Below are 22,727 nucleotides of genomic sequence, written 5' to 3'. Positions count from 1 at the left end.
TTATAATGATTCTTAATGATAAAGCCTGGGTTGCCAACTGTCCAGAAATGTATGGACAGTCCACAAAAAGTTGGCGATTCTTTGCCATTTCCAGACCTGGCTCTCCACAGCAGAAGCCAGGCAAACAAAGATTGTGTGACTCCATGAAATTGTGTTAGTGGAGTGTCCTATACAAGAGGAAAAAAGAGCAGTGTGGTCAGTGCCTATACAACAGGAAGTGACATGACCAACTACATTTTTGAATGACCCTCTATAAATTAAGTTTGAAGAAGCTATTGAACTCTAGCGCCATCTGTTGGGTGCAGCAATACTAAAAGTCTATATCGACCCTTTAAAGGGAACCTGTCATCCCCATAATCGAAGGTGAGCTAAGGCCACCGGCATCAGGGACTTATCTACAGCATTCTGGAATGCTGTAGATAAGCCCCCACCCATGTAATCTGAAAGATAAGAAAAACAAGTTAGGGTACTGTCACACAGTGCAATTTTGATCGCTACGACGGTACGATCCGTGACGTTCCAGCGATATCCATACGATATCGCAGTGTCTGACATGCAGCAGCGATCAGGGACCCTGCTGAGAATCGTACGTCGTAGCAGATCGTTTGGAACTTTCTTTCGTCGCTTGATCTCCCGCTGACATCGCTGGATCGTTGTGTGTGACAGCGATCCAGCGATGTGTTCGCTTGTAACCAGGGTAAACATCGGGTTACTAAGCGCAGGGCCGCGCTTAGTAACCCGATGTTTACCCTGGTTACCAGCGTAAACGTAAAAAAAAACCAAACAGTACATACTCACATTCCGGTGTCTGTCCTCCGGCGTCTCAGCTTCTCTGCACTGTGAGCGCCGGCCAGCCGGAAAGCGGACACAGCGGTGACGCGGTGACGTCACCGCTCTGCTTTCCGGCTATGGTGCTTACACAGTGCAGAGAAGCTGAGACACCGGGGGACAGACACCGGAATGTGAGTATGTACGTTTTTTTTTTTTTTACGTTTACGCTGGTAACCAGGGTAAACATCGGGTTACTAAGCGCGGCCCTGCGCTTAGTAACCCGATGTTTACCCTGGTTACCCGGGGACTTCGGCATCGCTACAGCGCCGTGATTGCAAAGTGTGACCGCAGTCTACGACGCTGGAGCGATAATCATATGACGCTGCGACGTCACGAATCGTGCCGTCGTAGCGATCAAAATTGCACTGTGTGACAGTACCCTTAGATTATACTCACCCAGGGGCATTCTGGAATGCTGTAGATAAGCCCCCGATGTATCCTGAAAGATGAGAAAAAGTTTAGATAGATTATACTCATCCAGGGGCGGTCCGATCCGATGGGTGTCACGGTCCGGGGCCTCCCATCTTCTTATGATGACGTCCTCTTCTTGTCTTCAGGCTGCGGCTCTGGCGCACGCATACTTTATCTGCCCTGTTGAGGGCAGAGCAAAGTACTCCAGTGTGCAGGCGCCGGGAAAGGTCAGAGAGGCCCAGCACCTGCGCACTGCAGTACTTTGCTCTGCCCTCAACAGGGCAGATAAAGTATGCCTGCGCCGGAGCCGCAGCGTGAATGCAAGAATAGGACGTCATCATAAGATGGGAGGCCCCGGACCGCGACGCCCATCGGATCGGATCGGACCGCCCCTGGGTGAGTATAATTTAACCTTTTTTTCTCATCATTCAGGATACATCGGGGGCTTATCTACAGCATTCCAGAATGCTGTAGATAAGCCCCTGATGCCGGTGGCCTTAACTTGCCTTCAATTTTTGGGGTGACAGGTTCCCTTTAACCCCTTCCCGACCTCCACCATACTAGTACTGCGGAGGTCGGGTCCCCTGCTTTGATGTGGGCTCCGGCGCTGAGCCCACCTCAAAGCCAGGACATGTCAGCTGTTTTGAACAGCTGACATATGCCCGCAATAGCGGCGGGTGAAATCAAGATTCACCCGCCGCTATTAACCAGTTAAATGCCGCTGTCAAACGCTGACAGCGGCATTTAACCAGTGCTTCCGGCCACGCGGCCGGAAATGATCGCATCGCCGACCCCCGTCACATGATCGGGGGTCGGCAATGCGTCAGGATGGTAACCATAGATGTCCTTGAGACCTCTATGGTTACTGATGCCGGCCTGCCTGCTGTGAGCGCCACCCTGTGGTCGGCACTCATAGCAAGCCTGTAATTCAGCTGCATAGGAGCGATTTGATGATCGCTGCTATGTAGCTGAGCCGACCCAGTTGTGCCAGCTTCTAGCCTCTTCTAGCTATTGAAGCATGGCAAAAGTAAAAAAAAAAAAATATATGAAAAAAAAAATATATATAAAAGTTTAAACCACCCACCCTTCGCCCCATTCAAATTAAAATAAAAAAATCAAAAAAAAAAAAAAATCAAACCTACGGGTCATTCCATGTCAAGTGAACCAATGATTTTTACCACTATATTTTTAATTCTTTTGAGATTTTGTTATTTGGCAATAGTGTGTCAGAGAATGCAAAATATGAAGAAGAAAAAAAAATCTAGATTTTTTATTTTTTATTGATTTTCAAAGTTCGGAAAAAGTGTGAATTTCGGTGTTGTCTGCCTTTACATTTCTCCCCATAACTCAGGCTAGAAAAGAGATAGTGAAACAAAATAAACACCATTCTACTCAGAACTGTACAGGCTTTCACCAGATATGTCACAAGAGCATCTTTAATAAAATTTTACCTATGCAAACGCAAGCGCAAAACTTTAAAATATATTTCCGAAACAAACGTTTAATTAAAAAATTTCAAAAACAGCACATGTGCCTGTTATGGTCCTAGCCACATCTAGACCAAAATACAAGCTGGGATCGTGATGGGATCATATTTTAAAAAATAAAACTATTACAGTGTCAGTTCAAAAATCTTGATTTCAGGTCTGTTCAGCCTGTGGTGTAGAAGTGTGGGGTCCATATTTACCAAATAATCCATGATTGTTAGATATTCCTGTATTATTTTATTATGTTAGAGCTTAGAAGCAGGAGAGAACAGAGGAGAAGCTTTGTTAGGGCCCAACCTGAGATTGAACAGGGGTAGACAGTGACTGCAGAGCAGATGACAGGCCGGCAGCTCGGGCCTCCAGAGGCCAGATTCACACCAAGTCTTATCACCCAGGAAACTCCTCAAATGGAGGGAGAAAAATACTCTTAACATCCAGTTCATGTATTGTACAAACCAGGATTATGGGGAGGAGGAGAGTTTGCTATAACATCGGTTACAGGAAGCAGAACCCATCACAGGGACTCGGCAATACCGGACTGTCATCCCATGTAGGGAAAATAAAGACAGTGACGTCCATGATGTGGTAGAAGGCGGCACAAGAGCGGCCATGGATGACAGAACTGGCGATGTGACCTGTGAATATGATCGGCGCTGGTGGCTACTGGACTCTCCAAAGATTGTGAAAATTTAGACATAGAAGTGACACAAAAGGAAACAGCCATTGCTAGGGAGCGCTTATGAGCAAGATGACATTTCATCCTCTAGAAGGGACACATTGATGATAGAAGGCCAGTGTAAAAACCTACTATTAATTGTTTGATTAGTTCATATTTTATAGTACGAGGATTTAACTACTGGACTATTCTTCTTAAACACTTCATAAATGACATGTTTAGTGATATAGTAGAAAAAAAATTGTTCCATGTATAAATAGCTGGTAAAAATATTGGTTCTTTTAATCTGGTTTTTAACATATAATTAGGATCAGACTGTATTTAGAAAATCACACTTGAGGATGTGATCACCTTTTGGCTGGGGTCACACATGGCGTAAGACAATACGCCACGTATTATACGTCCGTACTACGGCCGTAATACGGAGAAATGTTCCCAAAATAGTGATCCGTAGTCAGGGTGTGTCAGCGTATTTTGCGCATGGCATCCTCCGTATGTAATCCGTATGGCATCCGTACTGCGAGATTTTCGCGCAGGCTTGCAAAACCGACATCTAATGGATTTATGTGCTCAAATGTTCGGGAAAACATATATACAGTATATATATATATATATATACAGTATATATATATATATATATATATATATATATATATATATACAGTATATATATATATATATATATATATATATATATATATATATATATATATACACACAATATATATATATATATACACAATATATATATATATATATATATATATATATATATATATATATATATATATATATGTCATTGTGACACATATATATATATATATATATATATATATTCTGTATTTAGATTTCAATCAGCGCGATATCTGTGAACAGCCGGTAATTCAATTGCCGGCTTTTCATTTCTCCTGCACAAACCCGACAGGATATGAGACATGGTTTACATACAGTAAACCATCTCATATCCCCCTTTTTTTGCATATTCCACACTACTAATGTTAGTAGTGTGTATGTGCAAAATTTCTGCGCTGTAGCTGCTAAAATAAAGGGTTAAATGGCGGAAAAAATTGGCGTGGGCTCCCGCGCAATTTTCTCCGCCAGAGCGGTAAAGCCAGTGACTGAGGGCAGATATTAATAGCCAGGAGAGGGTCCATGGTTATTGGCCCCCCCCTGGCTACAAACATCTGCCCCCAGCCACCCCAGAAAAGGCACATCTGGAAGATGCGCCTATTCTGGCACTTGGCCACTCTCTTCCCACTCCCTGTAGCGGTGGGATATGGGGTAATGAAGGGTTAATGCCACCTTGCTATTGGAAGGTGACATTAAGCCAGATTAATAATGGAGAGGCGTCAATTATGACACCTATCCATTATTAATCCAATTGTAGGAAAGGGTTAAAAAACACACACACGATTGAAAAGTATTTTAATGAAATAAACACAGCGGTTGTTGTAATAATTTATTGTTCTCTCAAATCCATTTGCAGTCCCTCGCTTGGCAACATAATAAACGCACAAGATACATACCTTCTGATGTACTGTCAGGTCCAACGATGTAATCCATCTGAAGGGGTTAACTAATATTACAGGCAGGAGCCCTGCTAAATGCAGCGGTGCTCCGTGCCTGTAATCCCCGGCGAATGAATGAAATGTAGGTCATTGACCTACATTTCATTCATTCGCGGTGAGGCGCCCTCTGGTGGATGTTCTCATGAACTGCAGCCTGGGAACTTTTTCCCACGCTCCAGGTCATATGAGGACATCCACCAGGGGGCGCATCACCGCGACTGAAGGAAATGTAGGTCAATGACCTACATTTCATTCATTCGCCGGGGATTACAGGCACGGAGCACACCTGCATTAGCAGGGCTCCTGCCTGTAATATTAGTTAACCCCTTCAGATGGATTACATCGTTGGACCTGACAGTACATCAGAAGGTATGTATCTTGTGCGTTTATTATGTTGCCAAGCGAGGGACTGCAAATGGATTTGAGAGAACAATAAATTATTACAACAACCGCTGTGTTTATTTCATTAAAATACTTTTCAATCATGTGTGTGTGTTTTTTAACCCTTTCCTACAATTGGATTAATAATTGATAGGTGTCATAATTGACGCCTCTCCATCATTAATCTGGCTTAATGTCACCTTCCAATAGCAAGGTGGCATTAACCCTTCATTACCCCATATCCCACCGCTACAGGGAGTGGGAAGAGAGTGGCCAAGTGCCAGAATAGGCGCATCTTCCAGATGTGCCTTTTCTGGGGTGGCTGGGGGCAGATGTTTGTAGCCACGGGGGGGCCAATAACCATGGACCCTCTCCTGGCTATTAATATCTGCCCTCAGTCACTGGCTTTACCGCTCTGGCGGAGAAAATTGCGCGGGAGCCCACGCCAATTTTTTCCGCCATTTAACCCTTTATTTCAGCAGCTACAGCGCTGAAATTTTGCACATACACACTACTAACATTAGTAGTGTGGAATATGCAAAAAAAAAAGGGGATATGAGATGGTTTACTGTATGTAAACCACGTCTCATATCCTGTCGGGTTTGTGCAGGAGAAATGAAAAGCCGGCAATTGAATTACCGACTTTTCACTAACACCGCTGCGTATTTCTCGCAAGTCACACTGCTGGTCCGTGTGGAATCCGTATTTTTCTCGCCCCCATAGACTTTCATTGGCGTATTATTTGCGCAATACGCTGACAAACGCAGCATGCTGCGATTTTGTACGGCCGTAGAAAGCCGTATAATACTGAACCGTAATATACGGCTAATAGGAGCAGCCCCATTGAGAAGCATTGTGCCGTATGTAATGCGAGTTTTACGTACGTAGTTTTTGCGCTCTTACGTACGTAAAACACGCATGTGTGACCCCAGCCTTTATCTTTTGGCTTGTTCAATGAATTCAGGTTGAAAATGCTGAGCAGGTTGTTATGATGATTAAGATGCATTTATTCTGGCACTTTGGTAATTGTTTTTTGTGTTTCTTTATTGTTACATATAAATGCTGAATGCAATAAGTTGTAGTTTGAAAAGAAAAAGGGAAGAAACTCACACAAACATAAAATCAGATGATTCAAGGCTTAAAAAAAAAATACAAATGTGATAGATCCCAAGTTGAATCCCTGTACAAATATAAACAAGGACACAAGTAACACACATGCATGTTTTCACAATTTTAAAACATACGTTTTTTTCAGAATTGCACATCAAAATGTTTAATTTGATTTCACCAAAACAAAATATAAAGAAACATAGTCTTGTGACATATCAAATGAAAGCCGGTACCGTTCTGAGAAAAATGATGCCTCTCCCACCTCTATATCTTAATTCTAGCCCGAGATATGATAAAAAATGTAAAGCCATACCAGGCCAAAATCCGCACTTTTTTAAAACTTTAAAAATCTGTAAAAAATTAACTGATAAAGAAAAAAATTCTAAACTTTTAATTTGTAATTAACTAAAGTTGTACTTCATAAAAACAAAAAATAAAAAAAATCTAAAGACGTCAGGTAAAAAAAATATTCATATTTGGATCACTTGATATGGAATGACCCCTACACATATTTGGTATCGCCGCATTCAGAATCGCCCGATCAATAAAAAAAAAAAAAAAAAGGATTAACATGATCGCTAAACGGCGTAGCGAGAAAACAAATTTGAAACGCCAGTATTACGGTTTTTTGGTCGACGCGACATTGCATTAAAATGTAATAACGGGCAATCAAAAGAAAGTATCTGCACCAAAATGGTAACATTAAAAACGCCAGCTCAGCACGCAAAAAAACCCCCACCTGACCCCAGATCACGAAAAATGGAGACGCTACGGGTATTGGAAAATTGCGCAATTTTTTTTTTGTTACAAAGTTTGGAATTTTTTTTTTTACCACTTAGATAAAACATAACCTAGACATGTTTGGTGTCTATGAACTCGTAATGACGTGGAGAATCACAATGGCAGGTAAATTTTAGCATTTAGTGAACCTAGCAAAAAAGCCAAAGAAAAAACTAGTGTGGGATTGCACTTTTTTTTTGCAATTTCACTGCACTTAGAATTTTTTTCCCCATTTTCTAGTACACGACATGCTAAAACCAATGATGGTGTTGAAAAGTGCAACTTATCCCACAAAATAAGCCCTCACGTGGCCATATTGATGGAAAAATAAAAAAAGTTATGGCTCTGGGAAGGAGGGGAGCGGAAAACGAAAATGCAAAAACAGAAAAGGGCAAGGTCGTGAAGGAGTTAATGAACCTTGCCACATGACTTGGGATAATAAGCCAAACCAGAAACTCCTTTTGCAGACACATGCTTTGGGGTGTTGCCCCTGCTCAGTGCAAAGCAAGAAATCTAATTTTGGTTTCTGACTGGTAGTGGGAATGTTTCTGCTTGTGTTGAGTGTCAAGCTGGCCTAAGGAAACTCTCAGGCTATGCAATGCTCCTGCTACATACAATAGGTGGCGCTAGAGTTCAAGTCTGCTTCCTCTCTGAAGAGGCTTTTTGCATATTTAAATTATCAACGAAGCATTGCTTGGCCTATAAGTCTCGTAACGCAGGCCTGTCACTTTCCACAAGGAGGAAAACATTCCCCCTTGGATCCCAAATCATTATAAATTATGTGAGAAGAGCATGCTAAGAGTAGGTATTTATATTTAAGTGGACATCAATCTCTAGTCAGTTTTAAGTTTGCACATGGTAGTAGCAGTAGTTCTAGATGACCAGTTGACTTGCAGGTTGTATAACATTGCTATTCTGTGAACAGATGACTAGCCTAAAGGTACCTTCACACGCAGCAACTTTACAACGAGAACGACAACGATCCGTGACGTTGCAGCGTCCTGGTTAGCGATCTCGTTGTGTTTGACACGCAGCAGCGATGTGGATCCTGCTGTGATATCGCTGGTCGGAGCTAGAAGTCCAGAACTTTATTTGATCATCAGGTCGGCGTGTATCGTCGTGTTTGACAGCAAAAGCAACGATGTCAGCAATGTTTTACATGGAGCTAACGACCTGTGAGAACGATAAGTGAGTCGCCGTTACGTCACAGGATCGCTCCTGCATCGTTGTGGAGCTGCTGTGTTTGACGTCTCTACAGCGACCTAAACAGCGACGCTCCAGCGATCGGATCATTGTCTATATCACTGCAGCGTCGCTGAGTGTGACGGTACCTTTAGGTGAGCCAACTAAAAGGTCTGTAAGTCTTTGAATAGTCCACTGAATGCATGATCTGCAGAATCTAACCATATACAGGTCCTTCTCAAAAAATTAGCATATAGTGTTAAATTTCATTATTTACCATAATGTAATGATTACAATTAAACTTTCATATATTATAGATTCATTATCCACCAACTGAAATTTGTCAGGTCTTTTATTGTTTTAATACTGATGATTTTGGCATACAACTCCTGATAACCCAAAAAACCTGTCTCAATAAATTAGCATATTTCACCCGACCAATCAAATAAAAGTGTTTTTTAATACCAAACAAAAAAACCATCAAATAATAATGTTCAGTTATGCACTCAATACTTGGTCGGGAATCCTTTGGCAGAAATGACTGCTTCAATGCGGCGTGGCATGGAGGCAATCAGCCTGTGACACTGCTGAGATGTTATGGAGGCCCAGGATGCTTCAATAGCGGCCTTAAGCTCATCCAGAGTGTTGGGTCTTGCGTCTCTCAACTTTCTCTTCACAATATCCCACAGATTCTCTATGGGGTTCAGGTCAGGAGAGTTGGCAGGCCAATTGAGCACAGTAATACCATGGTCAGTAAACCATTTACCAGTGGTTTTGGCACTGTGAGCAGGTGCCAGGTCGTGCTGAAAAATGAAATCTTCATCTCCATAAAGCATTTCAGCCGATGGAAGCATGAAGTGCTCCAAAATCTCCTGATAGCTAGCTGCATTGACCCTGCCCTTGATGAAACACAGTGGACCAACACCAGCAGCTGACATGGCACCCCACACCATCACTGACTGTGGGTACTTGACACTGGACTTCAGGCATTTTGGCATTTCCTTCTCCCCAGTCTTCCTCCAGACTCTGGCACCTTGATTTCCGAATGACATGCAAAATTTGCTTTCATCAGAAAAAAGTACTTGGGACCACTTAGCAACAGTCCAGTGCTGCTTCTCTGTAGCCCAGGTCAGGCGCTTCTGCCGCTGTTTATGGTTCAAAAGTGGCTTTACCTGGGGAATGCGGCACCTGTAGCCCATTTCCTGCACACGCCTTTCCACACCAGACTCAGTCCACTGCTTCCTCAGGTTCTCCAAGGTCTGGAATCGGTCCTTCTCCACAATCTTCCTCAGGCTCCGGTCACCTCTTCTCGTTGTACAGCGTTTTCTGCCACATTGTTTCCTTCCAACAGACTTACCATTGAGGTGCCTTGATACAGCACTCTGGGAACAGCCTATTTGTTGAGAAATTTCTTTCTGGGTCTTACCCTCTTGCTTGAGGGTGTCAATGATGGCCTTCTTGACATCTGTCAGGTCGCTAGTCTTACCCATGATGGGGGTTTTGAGTAATGAACCAGGCAGGGAGTTTTTAAAAGCCTCAGGTATCTTTTGCATGTGTTTAGAGTTAATTAGTTGATTCAGAAGATTAGGGTAATAGGTCATTTAGAGAACCTTTTCTTGATATGCTAATTTATTGAGACAGGTTTTTTGGGTTATCAGGAGTTGTATGCCAAAATCATCAGTATTAAAACAATAAAAGACCTGACAAATTTCAGTTGGTGGATAATGAATCTATAGTATATGAAAGTTTAATTGTAATCATTACATTATGGTAAATAATGAAATTTAACACTATATGCTAATTTTTTGAGAAGGACCTGTATAACCAGCTGGTGGATAAGATTAAGAAACAGAACAAGGGAGCGATAAAGAGGCAATTATACGAATCATCTGCTGTAAATGTGGTAACCATAGATCTCCAGCTATTACAGGATGCTTTGCCTGATACCATCATGTGCTGAGCATGCTATCTGATATTGTGTAACTATAAAGGCCTATCTGATTTGGTTCCCCCCCTTTCCTAGAACCAGCACTACTCTTGACAACAGACTTATGTTACCATGTCTGACAGATTTTTTTTTTTCCTTTTAACTTAAAGGTCATCTGTCACCTAAATTTGGTCCTATAATCTGCGGCCACCGCCATCAGGGGCTTATCTACAGCATTCTGACCTTTCCCGACACCTGCGCACTGCAGTACTTTGCTCTGCCCTCAACAGGGCAAATCAGTACGCCTTTGCCGGAGCTGCAACAGGAAGCAGAGGACATCGTATAAAGATGGGAGGCACCGGACATGGACCGCGACGCCCATCGGACCAGACCGTCCCGGGGTGAGTATAATCTAACCTCTCTTTCTCATCTTTCGGGATACATCGGGGGCTTATCTACAGCATTCCAGAATGCCCCTGGGTGAGTGTAATCTAACTTGTTTTTCTTATGTTCTTATCTTTCAGGTTACATTAGGGGGGGGGGGGGGTACAGATTCCCTTTAATGGACAAAGCTATTTTGAGGGCACGATGCATGGGCTGGGTGTGAATCCATACAAATTTTCAGCCATCTGATTTTTGCTCCAATTTTCCAGAAAAAAAAATGAAAGAGGAGGTTGAAAACTTATGATCTAGCACCTCTATAAACTGGTGCACGGAGCTCTTGGCCACACCGAGGGTGCACCGAAAGCCACTCATTTGCATATGGAAAATTAGTTGTGAAAGTAATTAGAAAATGTAAATATATGCTGCTAATTTTTATAGGGGCCAATTCCCCCGTATATAACTGTTCAATTAGTTTTCTGGAGGTGACAAGATCCTTTTTACGTCGCCCTCTTCATGTCCTTGTGATAATAGGAGGAATGAAGTTTTCCCTTCCCGATGTTAGATTCCATTTCAGATGGTTATCCTTCCTGAGAAGTGTCTTATGGGGCAAGAGGAGGAAGTATGCATTTCATCTTTCAGCCACAGTATCACCATTTCTGGATCAAGTACACATTTCCCATATTTCTACACAGAAAAAGTAATAATTCATGCTCACATTTTCTCTCCCACTTCCTTTTTTAGCACTTTTCTGCCATTATGTGCTAGTGGAAAGTACAAATCGTGACATTTCCCAGGCAAATTTGGAAAGTAAAACTTTGAATATTTGTACAAGACAAAATGTTTTATGCACATGATGTAGTGACCTACAGCCTAAAGTTTACACACACTTAGAATAGAAAATTCCAGCTTAACCCCTTAGTGACAGCTAATTTTGACCTTAAAGGTGTTTTCCACTACTAGGACAACCCCTTCTTAAACTAAATGTCCGGCCCAATAAAAAAAAAGCCTAAACTCACCTGCCGTGCTGGCGCCGTTCCAACGGTGTCAGTACTTGCGATACTGGGGCTGTGATGCGGTGGAATGACACATGATGCCCGGCGCCCAATCGATGCTGGCAACAATGTCTCCAGCTTCGAACAAACTGATCATGAAGAGGAAGCCAGGGATGAGCTGCAGCGCTGATTGGGCGCCAGTGTTACATGTCACAGAACCAAAGCACAGCCCTGGTGAGTGTCAACACCATGGGAAAGCTGGCACTGAAGGGGAGTACAGGCTTTATTATTTTATCAGGGCCGAACATTTAGTTTAAGAAGGGGTTGTCCTAGTAGTGAACCCCTTTTATTACCACGACACATTTTACAATTCTGACTAGTGTCACTATGTGGTAATAACGCTGGAATGTTTCCACACAAATTATAAAAAAATAAAATAATAATCTAAGGGAAGGACACGGAGGATTTACTAACTATTCGGATTTTGATCACTGTGATAGGGGATATCACAATGGTCAAAGGTGTGTAACCAATAGGAAAATGCTCTGCTGTTACCGGCCGCAGGCGCCAGCTATTTTTCTTCATGAATAGGAAGCAAAGTGCCAAGGGACAGAGCAAGAGGGCCTGGGGTATGGTGGAGGTACTGAGGGGGGCTCTGGTGGGGGGACATCATTTCTCTCTCCTGTGACGAGATACAGAGATATATATATATATACATATATATATATATACACACACACACACACACACACAGTACAGATCAAACGTTTGGACACACCTTCTCATTTAAAGATTTTTCTGTATTTTCATGACCATGAAAATTGTACATTCACACTGAAGGCATCAAAACTATGAATTAACACATGTGGAATTATATACTTAACAAAAAAGTGTGAAACAACTGAAAATATGTCTTATATTCTAGGTTCTTCAAAGTAGCCACCTTTTGCTTTGATGACCGCTTTGCACACTCTTGGCATTCTCTTGATGAGCTTCAAGAGGTAGTGTAGTGTGAATGTACAATTTTCATAGTCATGAAAATACAGAAAAATCTTTAAATGAGAAGGTGTGTCCAAACTTTTGGTCTGTGTATATACATATACACATACATACATCTCAATTATTTTTTTCTTGCGTAATTGCAGACCGGACAACCTGACCTTGATCATGTTCTCCATAGTCTCAGCTACCCCCTATAGCCGAGACCCTGGAGATTTTCAGACTTATTCACAGTCGCCGTTTTTTTAACCTCTTAGTGGAGCAAACATTTTTTTTTTTTTTTTTTTTAAATGTGACCAGTGTCACTTGTGGTAATAACTCTGAAACGCTTCAACAAATTCCAGCGACTGAGACTTTTTTCGTGACACATTCTTTATGATAATGGTAAATTTAGGTTGATATGTTTTGTGTTTATTTATTAAAAAAAAAAAAAAAAAAAAAAAACAGAAATTTGAGAAAAATGTTAAAAAATTAGCAATTTTCAAACTTTGCATGATTATCCCTTTAAGGCCGGGGACACACTTAACGTATAAAAAAACGGTCCGTTTTTCACGGCCGAGAATCGCACAAATGTTTCAAAAACAGTGATCCGTGTGCAGTGCGAGGATGCGATTTCCTCGCATCAAATGATCCGTGTGACATCCGTGTGACATCCGTATGGCATCCGTATGCCGAGATTTTCTCGCAAGCTTGCAAAACCGACATCTAATGGATTTATGTGCTCAAATGTTCGGGAAAACATATATACAGTATATATATATATATATATGTCATTGAGACACATATATATATATTCTGTATTTATATTTCATTCAGCGCGATATCTGTGAAAAGCCGGTAATTCAATTGCCGGCTTTGCATTTCTCCTTCCCAAACCCGACAGGATATGAGACATGGTTTACATACAGTAAACCATCTCATATTCCCATTTTTTTTGCATATTCCACAGTACTAATGTTAGTAGTGTGTATGTGCAAAATTTGGCCGCTGTAGCTGCTCAAATAAAGGGTTAAATGGCGGAAAAAATTGGCGTGGGCTCCCGCGCAATTTTCTCCGCCAGAATGGTAAAGCCAGTGACTGAGGGCAGATATTAATAGCCAGGAGAGGGTCCATGGTTATTGGCCCCCCCGTGGCTAAAAACATCTGCCCCCAGCCACCCCAGAAAAGGCACATCTGGAAGATGCGCCTATTCTGGCACTTGGCCACTCTCTTCCCACTCCCTGTAGCGGTGGGATATGGGGTAATGAAGGGTTAATGCCACCTTGCTATTGGAAGGTGACATTAAGCCAGATTAATAATGGAGAGGCGTCAATTATGACACCTATCCATTATTAATCCAATTGTTTGAAAGGGTTAAAAAACACACACACACACGATTAAAAAGTATTTTAATGAAATAAACACAGCGGTTGTTTTAATATTTTATTGCTCTCTCATTCCATTTTCAGACCCTCGCTTTGCAAAACAATAAACACACAACATACATACCCTCTCTGATGAACTGTCACGTCCCACGAAGTAATCCATCTGAAGGGGTTAACTAATATTACAGGCAGAGCTGCGATAATCCACTCGCTCGTGCCTGTAATCCCCGGGTGCTGAAAGGAAAGCAGTGATCTGTACTTACATTGAGTCGCGGTGATGCGCCCCTGCTGGATGTTCTCATGAACTGCAGCCTGGGAACTTTTTCCCACGCTCCAGGTCATATGAGGACATCCACCAGGGGGCGCATCACCGCGACTGAAGGTAACTATAGGTCATTGACCTACATTTCCTTCAGTCGCGGTGATGCGCCCCCTGGTGGATGTCCTCATATGACCTGGAGCCTGGGGAAAAGTTCCCAGGCTGCAGTTCATGAGAACATCCAGCAGAGGCGCATCACCGCGACTGAATGTAAGTACACATCACTGCTTTCCTTTCAGCACCCGGGGATTACAGGCACGAGCGAGTGGATTATCGCAGCTCTGCCTGTAATATTAGTTAACCCCTTCAGATGGATTACCTCATGGGACGTGACAGTTCATCAGAGAGGGTATGTATGTTGTGTGTTTATTGTTTTGCCAAGCGAGGGTCTGAAAATGGAATGAGAGAGCAATAAATTATTAAAACAACTGCTGTGTTTATTTCATTAAAATACTTTTTAATCATGTGTGTGTGTTTTAACCCTTTCAAACAATTGGATTAATAATGGATAGGTGTCATAATTGACGCCTCTCCATTATTAATCTGGCTTAATGTCACCTTCCAATAGCAAGGTGGCATTAACCCTTCATTACCCCATATCCCACCGCTACAGGGAGTGGGAAGAGAGTGGCCAAGTGCCAGAATAGGCGCATCTTCCAGATGTGCCTTTTCTGGGGTGGCTGGGGGCAGATGTTTTTAGCCACGGGGGGGCCAATAACCATGGACCCTCTCCTGGCTATTAATATCTGCCCTCAGTCACTGGCTTTACCATTCTGGCGGAGAAAATTGCGCGGGAGCCCACGCCAATTTTTTCCGCCATTTAACCCTTTATTTGAGCAGCTACAGCGGCCAAATTTTGCACATACACACTACTAACATTAGTAGTGTGGAATATGCAAAAAAAAAGGGGATATGAGATGGTTTACTGTATGTAAACCATGTCTCATATCCTGTCGGGTTTGTGAAGGAGAAATGCAAAACCGGCAATTGAATTACCGGCTTTTCTATAGAACACCGCTGCGTATTTCTCGCAATGCACACGCATGGTCCGTGTGTAATCCGATTTTTTCTCGCACCCATAGACTTGCATTGGCGAGTCTCGGCCGAGATACGCTGACAATCGCAGCCTGCTGCGAGTTCCCTCGGATCCGAAATACGGTGGAGAAAATATCGGATGATGGGAGCTGCACCATAGATTAACATTGGGCCGAGTGCTATGCGATTTTTTATCGCATAGCACTCGTCCGTATTACGGTCTAGTGTGACCCCGGCCTAATCCAGATAGTCATACCACAGCAAAACATTAATACACTGTTAACCATTTATAATGTCACTATTGACAGCAGCATCTAAGGGGTTAAACAGATATGGACGGTGCCAACACTGATCGTGGCTGATGCAGCAAGTTGTCAGCTATAGTGTACAGCTGCTGGATTGTCACCTGTATGGGGAGATGCTAGTCTCTTACATCTCAGGTCAGTAAAAAGACGTATGGCTGTCATTAAGGGGTTAAAACTGTGATGAGGGAATAAGGCCCCTTAGCGGACGCTGTTTTAATGCAGTTAAGAGGTCAGAAGGAAGACGGTTCAACAAGACTATCTGTTGAATGACTAAAGCTGCAAAACATTGTATAAACAGAAAAGTTTAGTCATTCAATGGGTCACACTGAACGTCATGGGGAAAAGGACAGGCAATTTTTCTGTGACTCCTCTTTAATAGACATATCGCTCATGGACAAAACTTCTTTCATCCGACTATGGACAAAAGATTCAAACATGTCCGATTTCATTCTAGACAATGACACTGTCTGTAACTCTGCTAAAAGCAATCACTCATTGTTTAATTTCAGCTAATCAATGTTGGTCATGGTTAACTTCATCAGTTTTCATAGGCTATAGTCTAATGTGCACGAGACCCTAACGGGGGCAGCGGATGCATTTTTCCAGCGCATCCGCTGCCCCATTGTGAGATGCGGGGAGGTGGGGGCGGAGTTCCGGCCGCGCATGCGCGGTCGGAAAAAGCGGACCGTCGGGAGCAAAAACGTTACATGTAGCGTTTTTTGGTCCCGACGGTCCGCCACAACACGGCGCAACCGTCGCACGACGGTTGCGACGTGTGTCAATCCGTCGCTTAATGTAAGTCTATGGGGAAAAAACGCATCCTGCAAGCACTTTTGCAGGATGCGTTTTTTTGGCAAAACGACGCATTGTGGCTGATTGCAGTTAACGCTAGTGTGAAAGTAGCCTTTGGCTACTTTCACACCAGGGTGGATAAAAATCAATGTTTTTTAAAAAAAATCAAAAAAATCGGATTTTTTTGATTTAAATCGGATTTTTTTGATTTAAATCGGATTTTTTTCAATAAACTGCTTTTTGAGGAAAATATTTTACCATCCAAAGGTTCTTCCATCATGAGATAAAGCTGAGTTGTTTAACTCAGTAGAATAAAGGCTGTATATGTGTAACATTCACAATGCCATGCTCTTCCAGAGGTTTCTGTAGGATGCTGACTATCCAACAAGTTTGGGCATGTCAACTGAATGGAAAAAGAAACTAAACCAAAAGTGAAACCAAGCTAGAAGTGTGGAATTAAAGGGGCAGTATGAACAAAATGTGGAGGCTATTAATAGTTTATACAATTAAGACATGCTGCTTTTAAACACCTACCTATTGCCATATAGTAAAACAAAAAAGATTTTTACTTACTTTGGGGTCCCCCCCTCACCCTGGCGTTAGATCGTTGCCCCTAGTTTCGTCCGTGTAACTATGGGCGCACATGCGCACTGCTCTCACTTCTCATTTTAATCGTGATTTATATTAAAAAAAACCTTTTGATTTAAATCAGTGATTTAAATCATGATTAAAATCATGATTTAAATCGATCCGATTTAAATAGAAAAAAATCTTTTGATTTAAATCGTGATTTAAATCATGATTTAAATCGGCGTGATTTAAATCAATCCACCCTGTTTCACACTAGCGTTAACTGCATTCCGTCACAATGCGTCGTTTTGCCGAAAAAACGCATCCTGCAAAAGTGTTTGCAGGATGCGTTTTTTCGCCATTGATTAACATGAAGCGACGCATTGTGACGGATTGCTACACGTCGCACCCGCCGTGCGACGAATGCGTCGTGCAGTGGCGGACCGTCGGGAGCAAAAAAAACCAAACCATGTAACGTTCTTTGCTCACGACGGTCCGCTTTTTCCGACCGCGCATGCGCGGCCGGAACTCCGCCCCCACCTCCCCGCACCTCACAATGGGGCAGCGGATGCGCTGGAAAAATGCATCCACTGCCCCCGTTGTGCGGCGGGGACAACGCTAGCGTCGGGAACCTCGGCCCGACGCACAGCGACGGGCCGAGCCCGACGCTAGTGTGAAAGAAGCCTTAGGGAACAAGTAATGTCCTAGCAGTTAGAAAATGTGCAAGGTTGTTTTATATTGAAAGATTCAACAAAAATGTATCTTATTTTAAAAAAAGAAAATGCACAAGGCGTGTGCGGTAAGGGATGGGAAAGTGCTGATGATGGCGCACGCAGACACAGAGGACTTGGGGCAGGTGTGACCGTTGCTGGAGCACAAGAAACATGCCCATATATTACACATAGCTTCCTGTCCCACTTAGCAGGGAGGCAGCCAGAGCAGATCAAACAGATGGCCGGTTGGATAGCAGATAATGCTTGGCAGCAGCAACCAGTCCAGTCTCATCAGCCAACAGTTTTGATCACTTAAAGGGAACCTGTCACCCCGGTTTTTGAAGATGAGCTAAAAATAGCGTTAAATAGGGGCAGAGCTGGGCATTACATTAGTGTCTTTTGTGTGCCTTTATTACCCACCTAAGCTGCTGAAATACCTTTGTAAAGTCGCCGTTTTCTGCTGTCACTCACGCTGGTCTGGTCCTATGGGCGTGGTGACAGCGCTGTTTCTCCCCCAGAATCCTGCTCATCATTCCGTTGGTGGCGTAGTGGTGTGCGCATGTCCAAAAGGCTAATCCACTGCACAGGTGATGAAAAACAGCGCGATCTGCGCTATTCAGCCGTTTACCGGTGGGCGCGGCCATCTTTCCTGTGGCCGCGCGTGCGCAGATGGAGCGCTCTCCTGCCCTGGGCTTCAGGAAAATGGCCGCGGGATTCCGCGCGTGCGCAGATGGAGATCGCGGCGGCCATTTTCCTGAAGCCCCGGGCAGCAGAGCGCTCCATCTGCGCACGCGCGGCCACAGGAAAGATGGCCGCGCCCACCGGTAAACGGCTGAATAGCGCAGATCGCGCTGTTTTTCATCACCTGGGCAGTGGATATTCTCTGTTGGACATGCGCACACCACTACGCCACCAACGGAATGATGAGCCTGATCTGGGGGAGAAACAGCGCTGTGACCACGCCCATAGGACCAGACCAGCGTGAGTGACAGCAGAAAACGGCGACTTTACAAAGGTATTTCAGCAGCATAGGTGGGTAATAAAGGCACACAAAAGACACTAATGTAACGCCCAGCTCTGCCCCTATTTAACGCTATTTTTAGCTCATCTTCAAAAAACGGGGTGGATGATGATGATGATGATGATGATGATGATCAGTTTCCAATAAGTTAGGTTGTTGTGAAGTCCACAAGTCAGGAAGACAAGGGTGCTGTAGTGGAAGATGAGGTGGTGGATGACAAATTTACCGACCCAACCTGGGAAGCTGGCATGTAGAGTGAGGCCGGCAACGCTGAGGGGGAGAAATCTGCAGCACCGAAACAGGCAGGAAGAGACGGTGGAGTGACCAGAGAGCAATGGCGGGCAACTGTTCCACAGAGCACCCACACTTGTAAATTTCTCTGTTAAAATTAGTTGTTCCCCAGTTTGTTTGTTTTTTTTTTTTGTTTTTTTTTTTAAGAGTGCCAAGACAAAAAATAAAATAAAAGCTCATGTACATCCTGTGCCATGCCAAGATCAGCAGGGGACTCACCACTAAAAGCCTAACCACCACCACAATGATCAGGCACGTCATCTAAGCCGACTCAGTGGGCCGAATGCCAGGGTCTACGATTGGTGCCAGCCGGGGAGACCACTGCCTCTTCCCCTGTATTAAGTGCTTCCCAATCCCTGTTCATGACACTGGCACAAATGCCTCCGGCCCTGCATATTCTGAGGCACCATCATCAGGCACTTCCAAAAACTTGTACCAGCACATCATTCAGCTGTCACTACCCCAGGCCTTGGAACGAAAAGGAAAGTTCCTAAAGGGCTAAACGGGTACATTTCCAGGCTACTTGCTGTAGGAATGTTGGCGTTTAAGCTTGTAAACACTGCGGATTTCGCCGACTCATGGCAGCAGAAGTCCCTCGGTACTCGGTCCCCAACAGGCTCTGCTGAATCTAAATTTGTCTAGGAGACAAACATTACACTATGGCAAAGTTATTGAAAGGAAAAACAGACCAAACAAATCTGTGCCGCTTGTCACTGAACCTATAACCAGGCATTGTCTTGTGTGATAATGGCTGTAACCTGGCGGCGGCTATGAAGCTCACACACGTACCACGCTTGGCCCATGAGTTTAACTTGGTGGTTCAGCAGCTTCTGATATGCCACGTCAGTGCCCATTTCTGCTACAGCTGCCGCTGCTCTGGCAGTGCTGCAGCAGCGCATGCAAGTGCCAGCTCACCAACTGGTGTGCGACGTCACCACAAGCTGGAACGCCACAATGCACATGAGAAACTACCCAGCTCAGCCTCATCTCACTGGCACAGCACGGATTGGGTAACAATGAAAAGGTGCAAGCGCAACAGGGGCTAGTACACACACAAACTTCGTCCCGTTTCTCCTACATGGATGGGCTGAAAAAATGAATGAGGAGGAATAGAGTGAAAATGAGATGGAGAGCCGTCATCATGGAGGAGACAGTGAATTGTTGGCTGTAGGGAGATTGGCACATATGGCAGACTTTTTGCACCACTGCCTTTCCCATGACCCTCGTGTTACATTCATCTTAGGAGAAAAAAAATAAAAATAAATAAGAGTACTGGTTGTTCACCCTGCTAGACTTATGCTACAAGGAGAACCTTGCATCTCTCCTTCCTTGGACGGAAAGATCTACTGAAATGGTGCTATACCAGAAGGCCACTGTGGAAAATATGTTGAAAAAAATCCCATCAGTCAACGCTAGTGGCATGGGGCAAGCTTCCTTGCCTAACAAAGGAGGGGAGGCATGGGAGACACACACCAGGTACAGAAGGGAAGTAGTACAGTGTCAAAGGTCTGGGCCAATTTCATGACACCCTCCCTAGCATCCATGCCCTGACGACCTGGTATTTTTGACAATGAGGGAAAGGATTATAAAGATGGTCAAGCAAAAACTGGTCAACAAAACCAGCGTACTCCCCAATTACTCTGCAACCTTCAACTATTGGGTCTCAAATTTGGACACCTGGCCCTCTATGCCTCGGAGGGGTTGTGCTGCCCTGACACTGGCATCTTATCTGAGCAGGTTTTTAGTGCCGCTGGGGTGGGGGGTCATAACAGACAGGTGCTTTCGGCTGTCAACAGAAAATGTCAACAGGTTCACTCTGATAAAAACGAACCAAGCCTGGATTAGGCCCGAGTATTGACCTCACAGCTAATGACTGATGGACAGTACTGGTATCAAATCCCACCAAAGGCAACATCTACAAGGAGTTGGTGTGTTCTCCCTAGGTTTCCTCCCACACTCCAGACATACTGAGAATGTGAGCCCCAGTGGGGACAGTGATAGGTCTGGAAAGTGCTGTAGAATATGGTGGTTATACAAGGAAATACGGGCCAAGTGCCTATTGCAGGATGCAGTCCTAGTAGAACAAAGACTCCGCATGAGAAAGCGCTAATATGCCCAGAATTGTTCTGGTGGCCAGACCGTGGGTCCGCGCCATCGTCACGTTACACAGGTAGCACCCTGCTGATTGTGGCGCTGACAAATATGGAGCAAGTCGGGTGAGGAGCGCTCACTAGAGATCTATGGCGCCATGCGGAAGCCATACAAAGAAAGGCTTCAGTCTTAGCTGTACTTGGTGGAGACCACAGTGCTTGGGAGTGCTCCAACATGGAGCAGAGGGCATTAGTCCTGCATGGGAAGACACCACAACAAAATGGCAGAGGAGCAGCTAACCAAGCGGATTTTCTAACCAGATACCGCAGTGTGAAGACGGGGGCAAGACAGCTCAGGACTTTATCGCTGATTGGCTGCTATGGTCATGTGACACCACGCTGCCGGAAGAGCAAGAGAGTAGATTGTAGACAATTTACTGTGCGACAAGTGTCGGCAGCCATCTGTGGAACCAGAGCTAGGTCCGTGAGCGGCAGGGTCAGGTGAGAGTCAGTCTGCACCGACAGCAATACCGGAACCATTGGGCTCACGTGCTCCCCTGGTGGCCGCTAGAGCGATTACACCTTTCTCAGACTTCTACCTCTGGCTGATGATTGGACAGGAGAGGGTCCTACACGGGGCACAGCCCACACACACCCGCGATATGGTCAGTGCGATCAGCACAGTAGCCGAGTACCCCGAGCTGTGGGAACTGGTGCGCGGACACATAAGCTCCTACTACTTACAGTCACAGTGCTGTGGAACCCACGCCAGTCATCCGCTCACGGCGGAGCAGCGCTTCTTCTTTGTCACATGATCACCTCGCAACCAACCAGAGTATCTGCTTTCATAACCGACAGTTGTTTTCACCTATGGCTGTAACTATGCCTCAACCAATCAAACTGTTGGAGTGGCTGCACCAATCCTGGAGGCGGGGAGGAGGACAGTGTGAGCGGTCCTTTGTGTAGTGGGAGTGTCGGTCTCTGGGAGCTGCAGCCGCTCATTGGCTGTGCAGTTCCGTGATTTGATTGGCTGCCAGGCTGCAATTGGCCTGACGCTGATTGGTGCATCAGGGCAGCGTGGGGCAGGCTGAAGGTGGAAGGCGCGCTGGCAGTCCGAGTCCGGCGCACCTCGCCAAAAAAGAGCCGGCTCTAAAGCCCCCGTCTCACTAAGCGAGATCACTAGCGAGATCGCTGCTGAGTCACAAGTTTTGTGACGCAACAGCGACCTCAGTAGCGATCTCGCTATGTGTGACACGTAGCAGCGACCAGGCCCCTGCTGTGAGATCGCTGGTCGTGTCGGAATGGCCTGGACCATTTTTTGATCGTTGAGGTCCCGCTGGGTAGCACACATCGCTGTGTTTGACACCTTACCAACGACCTCGTTGACGACTCAGACACTGAATCGTCATAATAGCTCCCATGTGACATCGTTGTACAGGTCGCTGGTGAGATGTCAAACAGTGAGATCGCAGCAGCGATCGTTGGAAGATCTCACTGTT

At 44.5% G+C, this 22,727-nt stretch overlaps 1 protein-coding gene across 2 annotated transcripts in view; it reads right to left on the bottom strand.

Annotated features, from left to right (window-relative positions):
- The window catches only part of LSM10 (LSM10, U7 small nuclear RNA associated), a 31,459-nt gene extending 9,333 nt beyond the window's left edge, over positions 1 to 22,126 (bottom strand). The window contains exon 1 of one of the 2 annotated variants that reach the window (XM_077295864.1): positions 21,973 to 22,126. The gene's annotated coding sequence lies outside the window, so the exon portion shown is untranslated. Of the gene's footprint in view, positions 1 to 21,827; positions 21,846 to 21,972 lie in introns of those variants that run through there. The other variant, XM_077295865.1, reaches the window with a different exon arrangement.
- Positions 22,127 to 22,727: the final 601 nt, after the last annotated feature.

Source organism: Ranitomeya variabilis, chromosome 3 (assembly GCF_051348905.1).
Source record: "Ranitomeya variabilis isolate aRanVar5 chromosome 3, aRanVar5.hap1, whole genome shotgun sequence".
NCBI classification, from domain to species: Eukaryota; Metazoa; Chordata; class Amphibia; order Anura; family Dendrobatidae; genus Ranitomeya; species Ranitomeya variabilis.
Note: the sequence above shows the minus strand (reverse complement) of the source record. Positions and strands in the feature narration are given on the sequence as shown.